General features: G+C 36.5%; 1 protein-coding gene across 1 annotated transcript in view; it reads left to right on the top strand.

The window, feature by feature from the left end:
- Positions 1-2,197: 2,197 nt before the first annotated feature.
- cdc42ep2 (CDC42 effector protein (Rho GTPase binding) 2) overlaps positions 2,198-21,184 on the top strand; it is an 85,819-nt gene continuing 66,832 nt past the window's right edge. Inside the window, exon 1 of the mRNA XM_051935362.1 lies at positions 2,198-2,219. The gene's annotated coding sequence lies outside the window, so the exon portion shown is untranslated. The remainder of the gene's footprint in view (positions 2,220-21,184) is intronic.

The raw sequence follows: 21,184 nt of genomic DNA, 5'->3' as shown, positions 1-21,184 counted from the left end.
CACCTGAGCTCAATTTTGAGCTTCATGGCAAAGGCTGTGAATACTTATGTACATGTGCTTTCTCAATTTTTTATTTTTAATAAATTTGCAAAAAAATCAAGTAAACTTTTTTCATGTTGTCATTATGGGGTGTTGTGTGTAGAATTCTGAGGAAAAAAATGAATTTAATCCATTTTGGAATAAGGCTGTAACATAATAAAATGTGGAAAAAGTGATGCGCTGTGAATACTTTCCTGATGCACTGTAAATATACACACTTTATTCAGCTTGAAACAGGAACAGCACAGTTATTTATTGTAGCAGGATCTACCACTCTCCTATACACAGACACAGTAATCAGGCAGGATCGTGGCCAAGTAATCCTGTTCCCTGCATTTATAATGTTCCTTGCATCACCCATCGACGGCAAGCACTTATCGCACATCCTAGTTCAACTCAGATCTGCTTTAGCTGCCAGTTGCTACAGCGTTGGGAACCCGCAGTTGCCCTGGCAAATGATAAACTGTCCCATTACGGGGGGGAGTCCCAAAAGAGTTTAGAAACCTTACAATATATTATAATAAGGCATGAAGTTCAGATGTGATACCTTTAATAAAACAAATTTTAGTTTACAGGTCACAGGTGAATCTGCACCTTGATGTTTCCAAATGCACCTGGTCAGCTGCTAGACTAATGTCTCATATTTGTTATATCATTACAGAATTAATATGCTGAACTTTCCAGCCTTTGTACAGGCATTGGGGCCATCAGGCAGCAAATTATTAGATATCCAATTAGTTCAAGCTTCTGATACTTTGGAAATGTGAAACACTGCTGCAAAGTCTGTATGGAGTCATGTAATTTGTCATCCCCTGAACTTTCTATTTGTGTAATCTGACATCCTCAAGGCAATGAGATCCTGCATTGCAGCCACCTCCCTCTGACTATAACTTGAGTTATATACTGCAAGCTTCATCTGTCATCCCCTGTTATTCTTACATGAAATGGGTGATAGGCTTTAGTCATTACACCATATTTCCTGTGCCTGTATAGGTTTTTCCTACCAGATCTCAAAGACATGCATGTTAAGGCCATGTCACATTTGATGACTTTTCCAGCGATTTTTATGTCATAGCCTTCATTTACATAACTGTAGTAAGGCCCATGAAGGTCAACTCACTTCAACTAGTCTGTGACTCAGTTCTGCCAAAACTAAACAGGTTTGATTTTATGTTTAGTTGTAAAGGTGGGCTCTGTGTGCATGAGAGCTGACAGCCATTTAATGTTCCTCCTGAGGTACAATACATATAATGCAACAAATAGGAATAAGGAACATTGGTATTTTGTGCCTTGAAAACAAAAGAGAACTTGTTCTGTCTGATGTCTTGTGTTTTACTTACCACGACTTGATGGAGCAAAGAACAGAGCAAAAATTGTAGCTGACTAGAAGTTGCATAATGTGGCATTGGCTGCAGCCTGTTTGGAAACTCTAAAGTGGCCCAGTATGAGTGTGTGTGAGTATACTCTGTGATGGACTGACACTGTGTCCAGTGATTGGCAGTGGTTTCCTGTGACTCTGACCCGGACAAGCAGGTTCAAAAATGGATGGATGACTCTTTAATAATGAACAACATTTCTAAACTACAGTGTGATCACTGCATGTTACCTAAATTTTCCATATTCGTAGATAGAGTCATTGGTGAGGACACAGAGGTTAGCTTATATCCTGTTCTACACCTGTGCGCCAGGTTTAGGCATACTGTAGCTGGATCAATCGATCACTTTTCCTTCTGCAGGCACATGTACATAGTATATCAAACCAGATTAATCCCTCTCTCTCTCCTTTCAGTCTTCTTCATTGGTAAATCAAACTAAAAGTGGAGCTAAAAAGATGCACCTGAGTCTTTCATGGCAGCGATGATATAACACCAGAGTGTGCGGATTTGTAGTCGTCTTTCCAGTGAAACGGTTGAATTTGGACAATAGGTTTTGATATAATGACGAGGGGCCAAATGCTGACAAGGCTTGCCATAATAGCCATTGATCTGTAGAGTATTCGCGCAGCTTTCCCTCGTGCTCACGTTCTCAATCCGGAGAACAATGGTTTTGTTGCCAAGGCGACAGTTTAAATGGCAGCTGGATGTTGGCTTAGAGGCGCGCAGACAGCATTTTCAAATTTAAACAGCCGGACTTCTAAAGAGAGCGTCCTCACCGCTGCCGATGCGCCGACTGTTTAGGAGGTAAGTCCGTGTGCATGGCGTTCTCTTATTGAGAAAAGGTTACAGTAGGTGCAGTAACTTCTCGTAAACTAAACTTGAAATCAGAATTTGTTAACATGATGATGGAGTAGATCCATGCTAGAGTGCATGGAGCGGTGGTGTGGTTACATGGTCCGCTACTGCGAACAGAGGATGAACTTTGTGTTCAGCTGTAAATGGAGGAAGAAGTGATTAATGGTACTGCGAAAAAAAATAACGACAAAATGTTTTTTCCCCATTATATGCAAGGCATGTCAGTTTTACGAAAGGATATCTCGTAGTATGGTAGCTGATTCAGAAAACTTCAAAAAACAGCACATGCTAGTATAGTGTTATCATTAATGAGGCACAAAACAAAATAGGTAAATTGTATAAAAATAAGGTTGTATGCAAACTGAGTCTGTACGTCTGCGTTGATGCTACTGGTTATGAAGTTCATGTTTTAATTTCTATATTTCGCATTTCTTTTAATGTAACTAAAGTACTGAATATACTATTGCACGTGTTTCTTGCATGCTGATTGGACAACGCTTAAGCTTTTAATTCGTTATAATGTGAAGGCCATACGTTATGCGACGCTGAAGTGCCAACCGATGAAATTCTGAACCCGAACCGATCTCGCTGTTTATGTCACACTCGTAGAGTTGTCTGTGGGCGATTCAAACGCCAGCGCGTGCGCAGTACGTCTTCTCGTGGCCAGTCTCGTCGTCTGAGCTTGCAGTGAAGTTAGTTGAGAACCGCGAGTGCCTGTGTACAGCTGGAGTGTTTAAACTGGACTCGGTTAATATTAGTCGGTAATATTTATATATTACAGTGTGTTTTACCTTAGGTACGCGTATATACAGAATTAAATACATTGCGGTGTACTGCGTAGCATTAGTGCATCTACGCTATGGCACCTGTGCTCTAACACCAGCACGGTGGAGTCTGCACGTCATCCCTGTGCGTAAATGGGTACTCAAATGTTACTTAGTTTGTTTTCACGCATTCCAAAAACTAGCGTGTTGGGTTAATTCGAGAAACTGAAATGCTTCAGGACACGAGTGTGTAAAACAGTGAACTAGCTCATGTCCACTCCGTAGAAGTGATTCATTTTTTAGGCGAGCATTGACAGGTACAGTCGTGCAAAAAGTACATCGATGGAGAGCTTTTCTAATTCTGATGGATTCACGAAGATGGGTGAGAAACAAACCATATGACAAAGTAGCGCATTTTACTGTTAATCTTAAAGATGATAATGTTACTAAAGTACAGCTACAGTGTAGTTTTTATACAGTAAAGAGACACAACCGTTTAATCGCTTAATAAACCCACCTGTTTTGCAATGCACCATGGGTCTCCAATACAAATACAGTAGATAGCATGTTTCACAACAAACTATACGGTTATATTTTTACAGTAGTTAACAGTTTTAAAGTGTATTTTTAACAGCATTTTTGCCAGTTATTTACTGTAAACTCTGCAGTATACTTTTACAATGTGGTTCAGGCAGGCAGTGTGGCGTAGCAGTTAAGGCTTTTTACTTCATATTGTGGGCTCAAATCCAACTAATGGCTTTGTGTGACCACTTCATCTGAACTGGAAAAACAAAAGTAACCAGGCATAATCCAAATAAATTAATGTACTGGTGTAATTGTTATGTTTCCAGTTATTTCAAACTAAAAATATTTTACCATTTAACATTGATAATTTAGAGTATGTACAACCATTTGTCGGTGACTTGAGTTACCAGGTAACTACTGTAAATTGAGAAGATTCCAAAAAACTGCTATAAACTGGATTACAAGTACAATACAATCTTTCTGTAAAAAAGAACAAGAGCTGTATTTTACTTCCAAGAATCCTACAATTTTTTTTTTTTTTGGTAATGAACAACAGTTTCGCAGTATCTTATGCCAATTTTTTGTCAGTTATTTGCTATAAATTCTTCAGTACATTTTTTATAGTGTAGAGGTCCAGATATTACATCAGCACTGCAATTTGCACAATAAAATATTACTGCATAAATTTAAAAATGCATTTTGAGTTATGGAAAAAAGTTACTAGGAAACATTATGAAACATGTACTGCAGACTGAATAGAACAGGATGAGTGAGTAATATTGCTTTTGTACAAACAATATGCACAAAATGGTATGTGGCATCCACACTGATCAGAGTGAGCTTATCATAGGTTAATATCCCACCATTAAATGTACTTTACAGAGATAATTGCATTATGGTATAGTATACATACCTAAGATTATCTAAATGGTGAATTCAGTCTGGAAGGCATCAATAAAAACAAAATCTGCAGTATTTTCAGATTTCACAGGGTACACAGAGATACAATTATGTTAACAGCCTGTATTTGTGCTGTCTAAAGTTGCCTTTTTTCATCACACAGCTTATTGTGATAATACAGAGGTAAAAAAGCAAATACTGTTGCATTATTCTATTTAACATAATTTTAATATTATTTGTTTGTACAATTTATTCCTTACACTCTGAAAAATAACTCAAGCATTTTAAAGATTGGTTCTAGGTCTGAATGAGAAGATATCTTCGGTGTGATTTGGGAAATCGGACGCCATTTTTCATTGTCCATGCTATTCCAGCAGTTCATTTTGTGAGCCCACATAGTCCAAATTAGGATCACAAGATGCTAGCTAGGCCTCCACTCTGAAACAATTACTGTCTGAAAAGACACACCCAGAGACACAAAATGCCTGTAAATTTCCATTACATTCTATCTCCTTTTTGTGAAAAATGATGCACTCCTGAAAGATTCCAGTTTGATGAAGAGTTCTATAATGTGTGCCCTTAAGAAAGTAGAGCGATTGTGACTAGTGATATGAGTAGAGAACATTAGGGTCTCTGGGGTGTGTGGTATATTTACTGATCAGGAGGGACTGATGCACTTTGTCTTTGTATTCTTCCAGTTTCTTATTCATTAATATATGTGGACTGGGTCTGCTACTTGACTCTACAGACACAGTGACAGTATCATCATGTGTTAATTTATGACAAAGTGACAGGTGTTTGGTAAAAATGTCTTGACATGACTTATATCTGTCAGCATCTTGTTACCCTGTGCACTGGTTCAGATTGCCTATGCAAAATTCAATTTATTTTTGATCGTACCTTGTATAAGAAGCCATAAAGTACTAATAATAAATGGTGGAAAGTATTAGTGGGTCAATGTGTCCAAAATCAAAAAAGAAAATTAAAGGGAGGCCAGTTGTTTTCAATAAAGTGTGTGTGATCTCATACTCACTGGAGTCACCTGTATATGAGGGGAGTTTTTGTTGCTTTCATAAACACTAAATTTCGAGTATTATCATGTAGTCAGGTTTTGAAGCCCATATTTATTTTACTATGTGGAACTCATCTTTGTAGTCCTAAAAATGATATGTTTTAAAAAAGAGAATGTAAATAAACAAAGCTATCTTTGATGAGGTTTCTTCCTTTTTTTGTAAATGCCAGATGAAATGATGATGGACAATGTGTTTTCACCATTAATTTTACCCAAAAAAGTTGATGGTTATGCTTCACATTGTAAAATTTGAAGGACTGATGAAGAGACTATTGACATTTATAGCCCTGTAGGTGGAAATTAATATTACAATGCTGTGATTATTCTCATTCCTGGTGATGCCCTGCTGAGTTAGACATCTGCACAATAGTGATTTCGTCTACATGGTTATGTTTAACATAATAATATGGTGCAATTCAATGATTCAGCTAGTAATAAAAGAATGACATGTTAATCAGCTCACATCCCATCACAGCGAACATGAAGGGATATTGTATTGGAGCAAAGTCCCTGGGCAGTGTAAGGGTTAGGAAGTTTGGGCTAATTGAGTTGTGGACTGAGCAGAGAGTGTAGCAGTGTGTCGATGTAGTTATGTTAGTGCAAGAGCACAGCATTTGACTTGAGGTTTTGCTAAGGTTCCTCACATTGTGGTTCTTGTCTGCTATTAGACTAAAAGTCATTCAGAAGCTAAATAGGTCAGTCAGTTATTTTTTTGTTTTTTTTAAATATGACCCTCTCTGATTAGCATTGTTATATGCACAGTTCTATTGAAACTTCACTTTAATCACCTGCAGTTTATGTCAGTTATATTGTTTATGAGGCTTTTCATATCATCTTTGTTTGGCCTTTTGTTCTAGTAAGACTCAAATATTGCAGTAATTAACTGTCAGAAAGACGGACTTTGCATTACAGCAGCACAGTATGGGAAAATTTTCATTTTATTTTTATATTGCTGCATCTTGCTTTTGTAATATGAATAATGCAATTAAAGTATTTGATATGTTTATGTGATATGGCTAAAAATAATTTTAATAATTATTTAGAAAGCAGACAGACATTTTAGAAAAAATATGAACAAATGACATTATTTCATTTGAAATACAGAAATAGAAAAAAATGTAAAAAATATTTTCATACTACAAACAATTACTAATAGACTATTGCTAAACTTGCACAAAACATGAAAAAGTACAATATTAATCAGTCAGTCATTTTCTAACCCGCTTAGTCCTGAACAGAGTAGCAGAGGGGTGTAGTACAATATTACCATTAGAAAATTCCAAACATCCAGAAATTTTTTTATTATATTTTTTGAAGTTATTTTAATCCATTGTTCTTCCTTTATAAACTTCTGGTATTTTACAGCTTGGAGAGATGCTTCACTTTTGGTGTGTCTATTCCATGTTGCACTGAGAACATTCCATGAAATGGGCTAATAACTACCAAGAAAAGAATAAAAGTACTTTTTCAGCCAACATGTTTTGAGACTGTAGTCTTTCTCAGGGCCAGTTGTGTAACACTGTTAAAATATCGAACAGCTGTTTTTCACCAAAGATGAAAACCGGGTCAACATACATTAACGTTGATAGAGTAAATAACTTTAAAATAACAGTTGAGAGTGTGAGCAAACATAACCTTTATGGGTTTCCTAGCTTCAGTCTATAAAATACAGTATATTATACAGTAGTATCCAAAGAAAATCCAGAAACCTCTGCTAAGACAGTTTTGGATGCTGGGAATTACCTTGTAGTAATATTGTTGTAATATTTTTTATGTTATGTGTGAGTTGTTTAGCATTCTATTACTGCTTGTAGTATAAAACAATTTTTTTTTATTTTTGTTGAGCTGATGTTCTGAATTCATATTATTCATTGATATTACAAGAGCTACAGTGAATATAAAATATTGTAATTTGTACATGCTGTGACCGAAATGTATGCAATTAACCTTAAATTAATGTCAGCAATGTGCACTTTAATCATATCTGAATTGTTTTATTTTTAATTTTAAACTGTGGAGCAGAGGGGTACATCACGGAAAATTGTGTCTTTTTCCCAATTATTGTGGACGGCACTGTATATTTTCCTAAAGTTTTCAGTTGCTTCCTTAATAATTGTGAATCTCCCGTAGTAGTACTGAGGACAGTTAATACCTTGTGAGAATGAATGATAACAGAGAGTGGGTTAAGTACACAACTATGAATGGCATCAAAAAAATAAAAGTAAACTATCTCATTCACAACAAAATAACCCACATCATCTGATTAATGTGCAGTGTTTTTAAAATACTGAATCATTGCATCTAAATTAATAAAGCTGCCATCTGTACTTCAGAAAAATTTAAATCAATCCATCCCCTTTCAATTCAGTTTAATGTGACTGTTGTATTGTGAGTGGGTAGGTAGCATTTGTCACAGGACACACCCTTACACAGACCAGCACTCACTCACACTGTATCTTTACGCATCAAAACCAGAGGAGATGGAAAAAAACACACGGACATAGTGAGACATAGGCAGTGGCTGAACTAGGATCTGAACTCAGTCTTTTTGAGCTGTGAGGCAATAGCACTAACCAATTTCCCACTATGTCCCCTGACAGCAAAATCTATGAAGAAATACAGTATTTTAAAATAGTGTAACATTTTTGAACATGCTTAACTTTATTGATGGTTGTGGAGGTCTGGAGATTATCCCCCAAACCTGGAAATACTGCTGGATAGGGTCCTAGAACCTCAAATCGTTTTTGCAAAACCAAACTCACACTCGCATACCCATACTCACTGAACTTAATGTTTGGAAGGAAAACCAGATGACCCAGTGGATATGCCACTCAGATATGTGGAACATGCACAAATTCCACATAGACAAGAACTGGGCACAGGACTAGACCCCTGTATTTGTGAGGCAACACTGCGTATTACTAACTCCAATCTTATTTTACAAGAAATAAAAAAATAGCATTCAATTTTCCCAAAGAAGAATCTAGAAAGAAAGTAAATAATACTATGGTAAAAAAGACAAAAATCATTCTGGTTTTTAGGCTGAGAATACATAAATAAATAAATGGAATTTGTAGGGATTGTTCCTGATGTTGGTGCATTTTCGGTTTGTGTGGAAACATTTTTTTCTGTCTGGCTCTTTACAGCTGTGACCCCAATTATTCTTGTGACAGTGAATGTGATGGTTGCAGCCCCAGTTGTCAGGGAATGTGATGGCTGCTGTTTATTTCCTTTTACCTACAGAAGTTTTTCTCAGATGTTTTGTTGTCATTACCATGAGGCAAGCTCTACCTACAATGCATTTATCTGTGCACAGACCTCGGTTCTTAAGCTGAAATATTGCCATATCACTGGTAATTATTTCTTTTTTGACATCAGTGCTTTCCCCTTTCCTTTCTGATTTTTCCTGTCCTTCTCTCATTTTGCTTATGTCTGAGAGATGTTCTGTCATGATAGTGAGATGTGTTGGCTTTAGGTACACGTGAAGGAGATCTTTTGTTTCTTCTTTTCTCTCATAATTAATGTGCTACATACCTTTTCTAAAGCTACAGGTCAGTACAGAGTATTCCAGCTAATTAGTTTTCACTGTGCATTAAAATGTGAAGGCTTAGTTTGTGTCATACATTTATTTTTAATTAAGTAAGTGTAAAAGAAAGTAAAGCACAGATTCTCAGCTGTTAAATTTTGCCAGATACATATTGTGAATTTAGTTTTAAAATTGGTTAATGCATCAATTTGGTTGGCATATTGATTGGTTCTTTTTGTATCAATTATTGTTCAATAACAAATACAACTAAATAACAAATGCATCTAATAAACAGAAGTGAAATAATTCAGTAAATTGATTCCACTTGGACACAAATAGCTCTGTTCACTTGCACTGTTAGGACAGCTTGAACGTATCATTTATACTTCTGGTAATCCTCATCTCTTTGGAATTCTGTTTCATGTAAACATTTCTGCCAAGAGCAGAACATTTACTGGGATCCTAGGATGCTTAGTTGCACAAAGAAGATAAAATTGGTAAGACATTTGTCAAGAAATAACCTCAAAATGTGACAACAGGGATGCCACGCTAAGATTTACACTGCTAGAACTCTCAGCATATACTTTTTATCGAACTAGTACAGCACTGTCAGAGCTCTTTGTGTATGGTGCACTCCAAAGTAGAATTACAAAATAAAATAAAAAAGTAATATGACAATTTTTTGCATTTGCAGCTGTTTGGTTGAAGTTTTATTTTGACTTTGTATCTGTTAAACAGTATTAATGCATTGGCTTGTTGCAGGTAATGGTGTCAGCACAATGCCCTCTCTTATGCTTTTTCTTCATTCCAGTGAACCTCACCCGAAAGAAAGAAATGAGCCTTGATATATACATAGCGGCCTTTACTTAGGCTGCCTGCCAATATTGTGCAAACCATTTGTTTAATGTTATTCATTCTTTAACTGATACCAAAGCTCACAGCTTGCGAATGTAATATCAATCATCATAGCTAAGCAAAATGAAAATACTCACAGTTTGTGTTTTTAATGGCCTGTGGGAACCAGTAGTTGAAGGAAAAAGGTTTTACTTGTTGTTTGGGTTCGTTCTGCACTAAGGATACTTTAAATTATGAGAAACAGACCATCATACTCCCCTACATCTTGCACAGAAGTTATGAGGCATTTACTTATTTACAAATAAATACAAGTACTAATATCCAATTCTGGAATGGATTAATCAGTTACACCCAGTGCTGCCAGAATAATGATCTGGTCTCCTGTGCTCCTGAGTTGGATTAAACTGGGTTTAAAAGTGAATGAATGGATAAGTGAATAAAAGTTACAAATCACATTGTGGATTTAAAATTAACCAAATAGTTTTAATGTAAGTCAATAATACAAATACAATACTTAAAGCATGGAAGATAAGCCACTGGACAATGGTCCAGCTAGAAAGCAAAATATAATAGTAATTATTAAAACCAAAAGACTATTATAAATTAGTATTTTAAATAGGAGGATTGTCAGTACTTGTCTGAAAAACTTTACATAAAGATATTTACAGCACAAAAGGCAATACATAACTAAGAAATTTTGTAAGAATAAGCAAAAGATATAATATGCTGACACTAAAGTAAACTACATTGCCGTTATTTTTTTAATGTTACTCATGGTGTACAGTTTGAACAAAAATGTTGAACAAAGGATCATACAGAATAAATTGTAGTGGAGAGAAGCAGACATTTTTGTAAAAATACATTTATTCGGGATGTTGTGAGAATACTGCTGGATGACCTGATATGTGGATTATGTGACATGAGTAATGTGTGATTTTTTTCATTGACTTTTTTGGGACTAGTTTGCTGTTGATCACCATAGATAGCTATTCTATAACAAACTTTGTTATTTCCGTTCTCCATGAAAATATATCAATAAATTTTTTTTGACCATTATTACAAAGTACATGGAGAAATTAACATTTAAATATTTATCATTTTTGAATGGAGTATTCTTGTAAACTCTATTACTGGTATTTTACTACTGTCACTGGTCTGTGAGAGACATGCATTCAGGAATTTCAGTGTACTGTGTTCTTACACACTTGGCAATACATTTAAACTTGAACAAGGGTATTGATCAGTGTTGATTGGTAAAATTTGTCAAAGTGTTGTTTGCAGTAAATATGCTATGTTCACCAGTGACCATGTTTGCTGAATATTTTCCTGGAAATTTACCATGTGAGCTGTCGGAATGATGTGCAGAACTTTCATGCTTACATACTGTAAGCATACTCAACCGCACACTTAAGTTGCTTCCCAATCTGCATCTTGCATATGTGATGTAACTACTCCAGACAGATTTGTATCCCGCATGTGTTTTTTTTTTTTTGTAAATAAAAACTAGCAGTTTTTTTTATCAGAGGGGTAAATTAACTGACTGTAATGAAAATGTTATGAAAATACTTGGTTGTTCTGCATAGATACATTGTACATTGTATCTTCACTGTTGGATTGAGAATGTTATCCACCCTGCTATGTAATACAGATCAGGTACTGACAGGCACTACCCCCATATATAATGGTGCTGTCTAGCATCACAGGCTCTCTGGTTATGCCGGTATGCATAAATTATCTGCCAATGCTTCAAAGCTGAAACTGAGAAGTGCCAGTAAAGACTCTGATTTTTTTTTTTTTTGTTTTGTTTTTTTTTAACTGTTTACAAGGCGTCTGACTTTTTGAGGGCAAGGCAAAAAAAGTGCAAGGCATCAGCACATATAGATCAGAATCAAAAATGTGCTAGCAGTCTCTTATCTATGCTTTGCATTTTTTTCCATTAAAATGATAGAAATACTTTGTAAATAGTAATAAATATTTCGTTATTATTATTATTATAATTTTACTGGGTTTAAAGTTTGTTGAGCATGCATTCGGCCCGTACCCCCATCCCTTATACGGACCTGGCAAGTGGGCTGCAGCTATTTATATACACATTATTTATTTATTTTCCCTTGTTGCTAGTTTGTTGCCATTTGTTGTACTTGTAGGTGCATATCATTCTCTCAGTGTCTATTGCTGATTGAGGCATGATGGAAAAGTGGTTAGCACTACTGCCTCATAGTTCAGATCACATTTTTGGTCACAATAATCAGTCCAGCATAGATTTCAGATGCTCCTCAGAGACACTTAAAACACTGCACCATTATAATCCATTCAAAACTAGTTTGGTTCCTCTTTCCCCTTTTACTTCAATGCATTTTACCTACTTTGGTGAAGTTCTTCAAACATTTCCACAATTTTGCCAAAAATGTGGTGAAACGAAATCTGTAGGATTCTCTCATAACTAGTCTTTTTGTCTGAAAAAAGCACAAAGTACATATTTTGTTAAGACAAGCAGATGGAGTACTAGTGCTTTTTCCAAGTTGCACGCTCACTACATTTTGTATTAATTGTGTAGAGTCTTCTCCAATAATCAGTGGAGACCATGTTAGTAGTCTATATTTGATTGTTCACAACATATAACAAGATCACTGTGTGACACTGAAGAAATCATTTAGTCAGTCTGTACTCAGGTTCCACTACATATCTATCTATATTTATATTTATATATATTTATATATATATATAATATATATATAATTTGCTTGAACATTCCGGTTGATTTTGCGACTTCTCTCATCACGCTAAGTATCATAGTTCGCTTGCGGTACCGATTTTATTTGCGTGAATCTGAGAGAGATGCAGCGGGTTGACGGGACAGAGGGCGGGGCCCACCTCACTCACGCACCAGCAAGCCTTGGTGTGTACATTACATTTGGTTAGTTAGCGAACGAGAGAACTACTTAACAGATTTAGCCTGGGTTTTTTTTTTCTACAATTTGCTTTAACATCTGCGATACCTTTTTGCTTATTGATTTTTAAAATTTGTCCTGTTTCACTACTACGCGGGTAGTGTAGTGTATGTATACTGTGTACAGGTGCTGGTCATAAAATTAGAATATCATGACAAAGTTAATTTATTTCAGTACCCTAAGTTCTTGTCAATAAGCCGCGGCTTATCTAAGGAAAAAAGTTGTGAAAATGAAAAAATAGAATATCGGCTTATACATAAGTCCGGCTTATACATCCATCGCGGGGGTTGCGTTCCAGAGCCACCCGCGAAATAAGAATATCCGCGAAGTAGAAACCATATGTTTATATGGTTATTTTTATATTGTCATGCTTGGGTCACAGATTTGCGCAGAAACACAGGAGGTTGTAGAGAGACAGGAACGTTATTCAAACACTGCAAACAAACATTTGTCTCTTTTTCAAAAGTTTAAACTGTGCTCCATGACAAGACAGAGATGACAGTTCTGTCTCACAATTAAAAGAATGCAAACATATCTTCCTTTTCAAAGGAGTGCAAAGCAAGCAGTCAAAAAAAAAATCAATAGGGTTTTTTGGCTTTTAAGTATGCGAAGCACCGCCGGTACAAAGCTGTTGAAGGCGGCAGCTCACACCCCCTCTGTCAGGAGCAGGAAGAGAGAGGAAGAGAGAGAGAGAGAGAGATAGAGAGAGACAGATAAAAAAAATCAATACGTGCCCTTTGAGCTTTTAAGTATGCGAAGCTCCGTGCAGCATTTCTTTCAGGAAGCAGCTGCACACAGCCCCCCTGCTCACACCCCCCTACGTCAGCGCAAGAGAGAGAGAGAGAGAGAGAGAAAGTAAGCTGGATAGCTTCTCAGCCATCTGCCAATAGCGTCCCTTGTATGAAATCAACTGGGCAAACCAACTGAGGAAGCATGTACCAGAAATTAAAAGACCCATTGTCCGCAGAAATCCGCGATATATATTTAAATATGCTTACATATAAAATCACAATTTAAATGACCGCTACGCGCTCGTGTTGACTCGGCGACGCCCAGAGCAGAAAGAACGCGCTCCGGCCGCTCCAACCGCGCCATGCGGGGAGTGAGAGAGACGGCAATATCTCACACTCTCTCCCCCCTTAAAGAAATTAAATGGGCGCGAGTGAGACCACTGACCTCCCTCCCTTCTATTAGTTATAGGTTATAGTACGTTCGGCTTATCCATGAGTCCGGCTTATCTATGATACGATTTTATTTTAAAAACTCGTATGATTTTTGGTCTCCGGCTAATACATGAGTCCGGCTTATAGACAAGAACTTAGGGTAATTCCATTCAAAAAGTGAAACTTGTATATTAGATTCATTCATTACACACAGACTGATGTATTTCATATGTTTATTTCTTTTAATGTTGATGATTATAACTGACAACTAATGAAAGTCCCAAATTCAGTATCTCGGAAAATTAGAATATTGTGAAAAGGTTCAATATTGAAGACACCTGGTGCCACACTCTAATCAGCTAATTAACTCAAAACACCTGCAAAAGCCTTTAAATGGTCTCTCAGTCTAGTTCTGTAGGCTACACAATCATGGGGAAGACTGCTGACTTGACAGTTGTCCAAAAGACGACCATTGACACCTTGCACAAGGAGGGCAAGACACAAAAAGTCATTGCTAAAGAGGCTGGCTGTTGACAGAGCTCTGTGTCCAAGCACATTAATAGAGAGGCGAAGGGAAGGACAAGATGTGGTAGAAAAAAGCGTACATGCAATAGGGATAACCGCACCCTGAAGAGATTGTGAAACAAAACCCATTCAAAAATGTGGGGGAGATTCACAAAGAGTGGACTGCAGCTGGAGTCAGTACTTCAAGAACCACCACGCACAGACATATGCAAGACATGGGTTTCAGCTGTCGCATTCCTTGTGTCAAGCCACTCTTGAACAAGAGACAGCGTCAGAAGCGACTCGCCTTTGGACTGCTGCTGAGTGGTCCAAAGTTATGTTCTCTGATGAAATTAAATTTTGCAATTCCTTTAGGAATCAAGGTCCCAGAGTCTGGAGGAAGAGAGGAGAGGCACAGAATCCACGTTGCGTGAGGTCCAGTGTAAAGTTTCCACAGTCAGTGATGGTTTGGGGTGCCATGTCATCTGCTGGTGTTGGTCCATTGTGTTTTCTGAGGTCCAAGGTCAACGCAGCCGTCTACCAGGAAGTTTTAGAGCACTTCATGCTTCCTGCTGCTGACGAACTTTATGGAGATGCAGATTTCATTTTCCAACAGGACCTGGCACCTGCACACAGTGCCAAAGCTACCAGTACCTGGTTTAAGGACCATGGTATCCCTGTTCTTGATTGGCCCGACCTTAACCCCATAGAAAATCTATGGGGTATTTTGAAGAGGAAGATGCAATACGCCAGACCCAACAATTCAGAAGAGCTGAAGGCCACTATCAGAGCAACATGGGCTCTCATAACACCTGAGCAGTGCCACAGACTGATCGACTCCATGCCACGCCGCATTGCTGCAGTAATCCAGGCCAAAGGAGCCCCAACTAAATATTGAGTGCTGTACATGCTCATACTTTTCATGTTCATACCTTTCAGTTTGCCAACATTTCTAAAAATCCTTTTTTTGCATTGGTCTTAATTGATATTCTAATTTTCCGAGATACTGAATCTGGGACTTTCATTAGTTGTCAGTTATAATCATCAACATTAAAAGAAATAAACATTTGAAATACATCCGTCTGTGTGTAATGAATGAATCTAATATACAAGTTTCACTTTTTGAATGGAATTACTGAAATAAATCAACTTTGTCATAATATTCTAATTTTATGACCAGCACCTATATGTATGTATGTATGTATGTATGTACATATATATATAAAATATAAAGTGTGTGTTGCATAGTTTACTGTCAAACAATGCAAAGAGTACACGACACGTGTTTCGCCCTCATTTGGGCTCATCAGGCGTACACACTCTACTGCTCCCCTCTTGGGGATCGAACCTCGGACGTCGGCGTCAGAGACGAAGCCCCTTTACACTGCGCCACAGCATGTGGTTTGTTTTGTTTGACAGCCTGTAGGTCCGGAGTAATTGCATTCATTGCATTCGTAGTCTGAGTCCCGACCTGAATTGTGTGGGTGGTTACCTACCAGGTAACGCTTGTGGTTGGTCTGCCATTCAGCAAACATCCGCCACGGTGTCCTCTTCAGTTGCGAGAAGCAGATCGTTGCATAGTTTACTGTCAAACAATCAAAAGAGTATGTGACACATGTTTCGCCCTCATTTGGGCTTGTCAGACGTACACACTCAACTGCTCCCCTCCTACAGGCTGTCAAATAAAACGAACCACATGCCGTGGCGCAGCATAAAGGGGCTGTGTAAGCGGAGTCTGTAATCGCACAGAAAAATGGGACTAATGGTGAGTGGAGAAGGGAAGCTTCCCTGTACAGGAAAAAAAGATGAGGTGGCAAGCTGCGAAGAGGATGAACAAAATTTAGGTGAAACTCAAAGAAGACTTGGTTAGCATGTGGCCTCCTTCTGTACACAGTACTCCCTATTCTGTCAGCTTCTTCTTACTCCTCATGATGTGGTATAAAATACATTCCAATTCAAACTGACTATGGAATAATTTATTTTTCGTAAAATTAGAGAAGCTTGAATTTCAGAGAGACAAAGCGTTGCTTCTTGGTTACAAAATCTCACGAAAGGTTTTTTGCAAGGGATCCGTCAGAAATGGCAGTTCTGTTGAATTGGAAACCTCCAGAAAATGTAAAACAAGCGCAGAGGTTTATAGATTTTGCTAAGAAACAAACTCAAAATAGATATGCATTTTATGTATTTTTTTACACTGCTTTGCTTTTTAGAGACAAAGACGTTCAAGCCTTAGGAAAAATTCAGCTGCATTTTAACAGTACAATTGTGTGTATCAACTTTGCCATTTAATTAATTTGTCTGCTTTTAACATTAGGAGTGCAAGAAATTACAAGAATAATATAGGGGATGTGTGTTCTTCTTTACCTAAGGACGTTATGCCTTTGCATGTCATTGGGATTTGGTAATATTAATGGAAAAAGTAGGAATGACTGGAACATGGTTGTCTTTGCTGTACTTTCTTTGTTTCAAAAGAGGGAATGGCAGGATTATAGTGACCTTTGCTACATTTGTTATTGTGAGAAACACCTTGTTAGATGATAATGTGTTGTAGGCAAACCCCAGGTGAAACCCTGGGCAAGCTCTCATTTGACTTTGTTTCTCATATTCTATGGAACTGTCCAAGATCTGTCTCTGAGGCTTTATCTATACTAATAAAAGGCAAAGCACTCACTCACTCACTCACTCACTCACTTTCTGACTCACTCATCACTAATTGTCCAACTTCCCATGTAGGTGGAAGGCTGAAATTTGGGAGGCTCATTCCTTACAGCTTACTTACAAAAGTTAGGCAGGTGTCATTTCGAAATTCTACGCGTAACGGTCATAACTGGAACCTCTTTTTTGTCCGTATACTGTAATAGACTGCAGCTCGATGGCCGTGGGAGGCGGAGTTGCGTATCGCGTCATCACGCCTCCCACGTGATCACGTGAACTGACTGTGAACGCAGTACGTAGAAAACAAGGAAGAGCCCCAAAGAGCGCTGAAGAAAACATTCATTACACAATTGAGAAGGCAGCGAAACAATAAGAAGCGAGCGAGTGACACATACAAGCATATTCATAAGTGCAGCTACTGCGAAAACAAAGCACGGTGTAAACCGTAAGTTTAAATTAAGTTTATAGAAACGCTGCCGTTTGCAATACCATATTCACGACATACAAGTTTAATGAGAAGACACAAGGTATAAACGAGACTTTGGATCACTTTGTAACAGAGTTAAAATTGCTGTAGCGAGAAACTTTTAAGTGCCAGGTCTTAGCTAACATTAAATAAAGCCGTGGACATCGCAACATCACACAAGAGAGCGGCTCACGTGAACTGATTGAACGCAGCAGGAGTGATCACTTCGATGAATCAAACCTGTTCAAAAAACACATTACACAATTGATAATGTAGGAAAAGAATATGAAGCGACTGACGCATACAGACATATTCATGAGTGTAGGTACTTCGGAAACAAAGCACCGTGTAAATCTAAAGTTTAAATTAAGTTCATAGACCTACAAAAGGTTGCCATTGATTTGAGGCAAGATTGCTTTTCTCCTGTACAACTATACGTTGCATTCTCAACAGTAAGCTTGCACAGCTTGGTCATTTTACAACCGGAGTGCTGAACTGACAACGTGGTATACAAAAAGAACTATAACAATCGTAATAAACGAACAATAAAACAGCAGAGAACCCATGGATTAAATAAAAAGGCTGCTACCTTGGCGAAGCAAGGAAAAAGGATGGGCTTATGGCGTTCGTTTATAAAACAGCGGAGAAACTGTTTAAAGGCTGCTTCACAAAAAAACAGCAGAGCACCTTATATGAGCAGGCAGTCAGCTAAAGAAGGGAATCAATAAATAACTATAATCGTAATAAACGAACAAAAAATAGCGGAGAATCCGCGGATTACATAAAGGAAATGGGTACCTGAACAGAAAAGTGAGTCTCGAATAGCTACACAATAACTATAACAATCGTAATAAACGAACAATAAAACAATACAGAACCGCTAAGCAAGGAGAAAGTACGGCCTTATATGGCGTTCGTTTATAAAACAGCGGGGATATGTATGTGAATGTATGTATGTATATATGTATGTCTATATAATATATATGTATGTAGATATGTATATATATGTATGTAGATATGTATATATATGTATGTAGATATGTGTATATATATATATGTGTATATATGTATGTATATATGTATATGTGTGTATGTATGTGTATATATGTATGTATATATGTATATGTGTGTATGTATGTGTGTATATGTATGTGTATATATATGTTGATATGTGTATATATATATGTATATATATATATGTGGATGTGTATATGTATATATATGTATATGTGGATGTGTATATGTAGATATGTATGTATATATATATATATATATATATATATGTATATATGTATATGTATATATATATATGTATATATATATATATATATATATATGTATATATGTATATGTATATATATATATGTTTACATAACTTCTTTAACACACTACTTCTCCACTGCGAAGCGCGGGTATTTTGCCAGTCCTTTATAATGCTCAAACAATGAAGTACTCTATTGCATTTTGAATTGACTGTACATGTTCTTATTATGTAAGTACCTCTCCTCTAGCTACCATAGTGATGTGAGCTCATCTGTGCTATCCATCAGCACTTACTGTCAATTTTTTCCTACCCTATGTTCTTTTTAAGTCTTAGTTTAGTAATTATTTACCTGTAATTTACCAATAATTTAAATTAATTTTATTATATTTTAACATTTGATTATTTCAACTTGAGGGATTTTTAAAGTACATTGACAAAATATTGATAGAATTAGTACAGCTAGAATGATTCACTGGTGTTGTCACCAGTAGATTGTGTCTCCTAAAACCTACTGTACTTTCCTAGTCATATCAACTCTGAACCACTTGACTAGTGACTTTCCACCAATAGGAGCTGTCAGTGCATTCTGCTGCAGTGTTATTTGGCTCCTATCCACACACTTAAAGATACCAAGGAAGAAATGAAAAATGCCCCCCATACATTATAAAAATGCCAAAGAACCCTAAAGTATACAAATTTTATTACTGAAACACATAAGGGAGGAATCAATGCTCTCGAAACTAGGGTATCAGTGTTTTTGTTTAGAGAGATTCTTCATATACTCTTGTTTTGAAAAGAAAAATACAAAAGTGTAAAAAGGGCCAATTGAATTAGAAATGTTATTAATACAAGTTTAAAGCAGGGAACAAAGTGAATACGTTATCTCTATGGACATATAACATCTTCTTGCCAGTAAGTAGATAATTTCATCCATTGCTCAATGTTTTATTATAGTAATGTAGAAATTTTTTCCAACCACTTTTCATTTATGACATTATTAAAAAAAAAAGTCATTATGTTCAGTACAACTAAACATTTCTTACTGTAAGTGTAAAGTGACGGACCTTGAAAATGCTCCAAATTGAATTTAAAGACCTTTTCATTTTATGAAACTTTGAAATTTTTTTTTATTATTATTATAAAAGAAACAATGAGAGTCACTTCTGGTAAAAATTGGAAATTGTATTCAGGAAAGCAGAAGTTCCCATGGATCAGTTTGGCTTAATATCAGTAGGATTCTAGCATTTTGGGATTGCAATACGTGTTTCCAAATTGATCACAATCGGTTGATCCATGCCCATGATACACTCACACAGAAACATCAGGCCAGATATGAACATCTGTATCCTATTACAATACTTTCTCCTATAATATCTATGAAAAATGTACAAAAGCTAAACTAGAAGTGTCCACTTAAAAGTGTTGTGAATAATCATGTCTTGTACCTTTCTTTTAAATTAAAAACTTAGAACACACACAGTAAAAAAAGAATAAAACAATGGCTTTAAAAGTGTAATTTGAGAATGTTCTCTTTATCGTCAATAACTTAAGTGCATGATTTTATTTGATAAATGCTGATCCCATATAAAAAAATGTTAATTGTAACATATACAGTGGTATTCTATAAACCAAACAAGCTACGGAAAGCCTATCTTTTCTAAATAGATTTAATAAATGAAACAACATGACTATTTTTTGTCAATGTTAAGTGTTGTCAATATCAATATAGTGTTAGATGGCTTTACTTTTTAAAGATGTTTAAATGAAGTAAATTATCACCAATAGAACATTCCTCTCCGAAGAAAGCAATTGTACATTTTCAGTAGTTGAATTTATCAGTCACACTCGAAACTTTGTTTCCACCCTAGTTAAGAAAATATTATACTTGCTTTAGTTCATCCAAGACCTTGAATGTGAAACAACATGCTTTTGAGGATGCAGCAGGGTTCTGTTAAATAAAAAAGAATATTTTGGTAATTGCATGATAGATTGTTATTTGAAAGACAAGCAAGCTTAAATGAGTTCTTTAAATTTTATGCAGTCTAGACCTGTCTCTTTAAGGAATTCAAATAGTATATATGACCAGTAGTTTATGGATTATACAAACGCATTTGAAGTCAGTAATAAATAAAACAGTACTACTACCATTTCATTTCAAGTATAATTTGCAACATAATAACAACCCATTATTTGAGCACAGCTACATATAAATCTGCAAAGAATGATGTTGGACTTGATCAAAAAGCTTCAAACAGCCAGAGAAGAAACC

The sequence above is a fragment of the Erpetoichthys calabaricus genome, chromosome 1 (genome assembly GCF_900747795.2).
Source record: "Erpetoichthys calabaricus chromosome 1, fErpCal1.3, whole genome shotgun sequence".
Lineage (NCBI taxonomy): Eukaryota > Metazoa > Chordata > Cladistia > Polypteriformes > Polypteridae > Erpetoichthys > Erpetoichthys calabaricus.
Note: the sequence above shows the minus strand (reverse complement) of the source record. Positions and strands in the feature narration are given on the sequence as shown.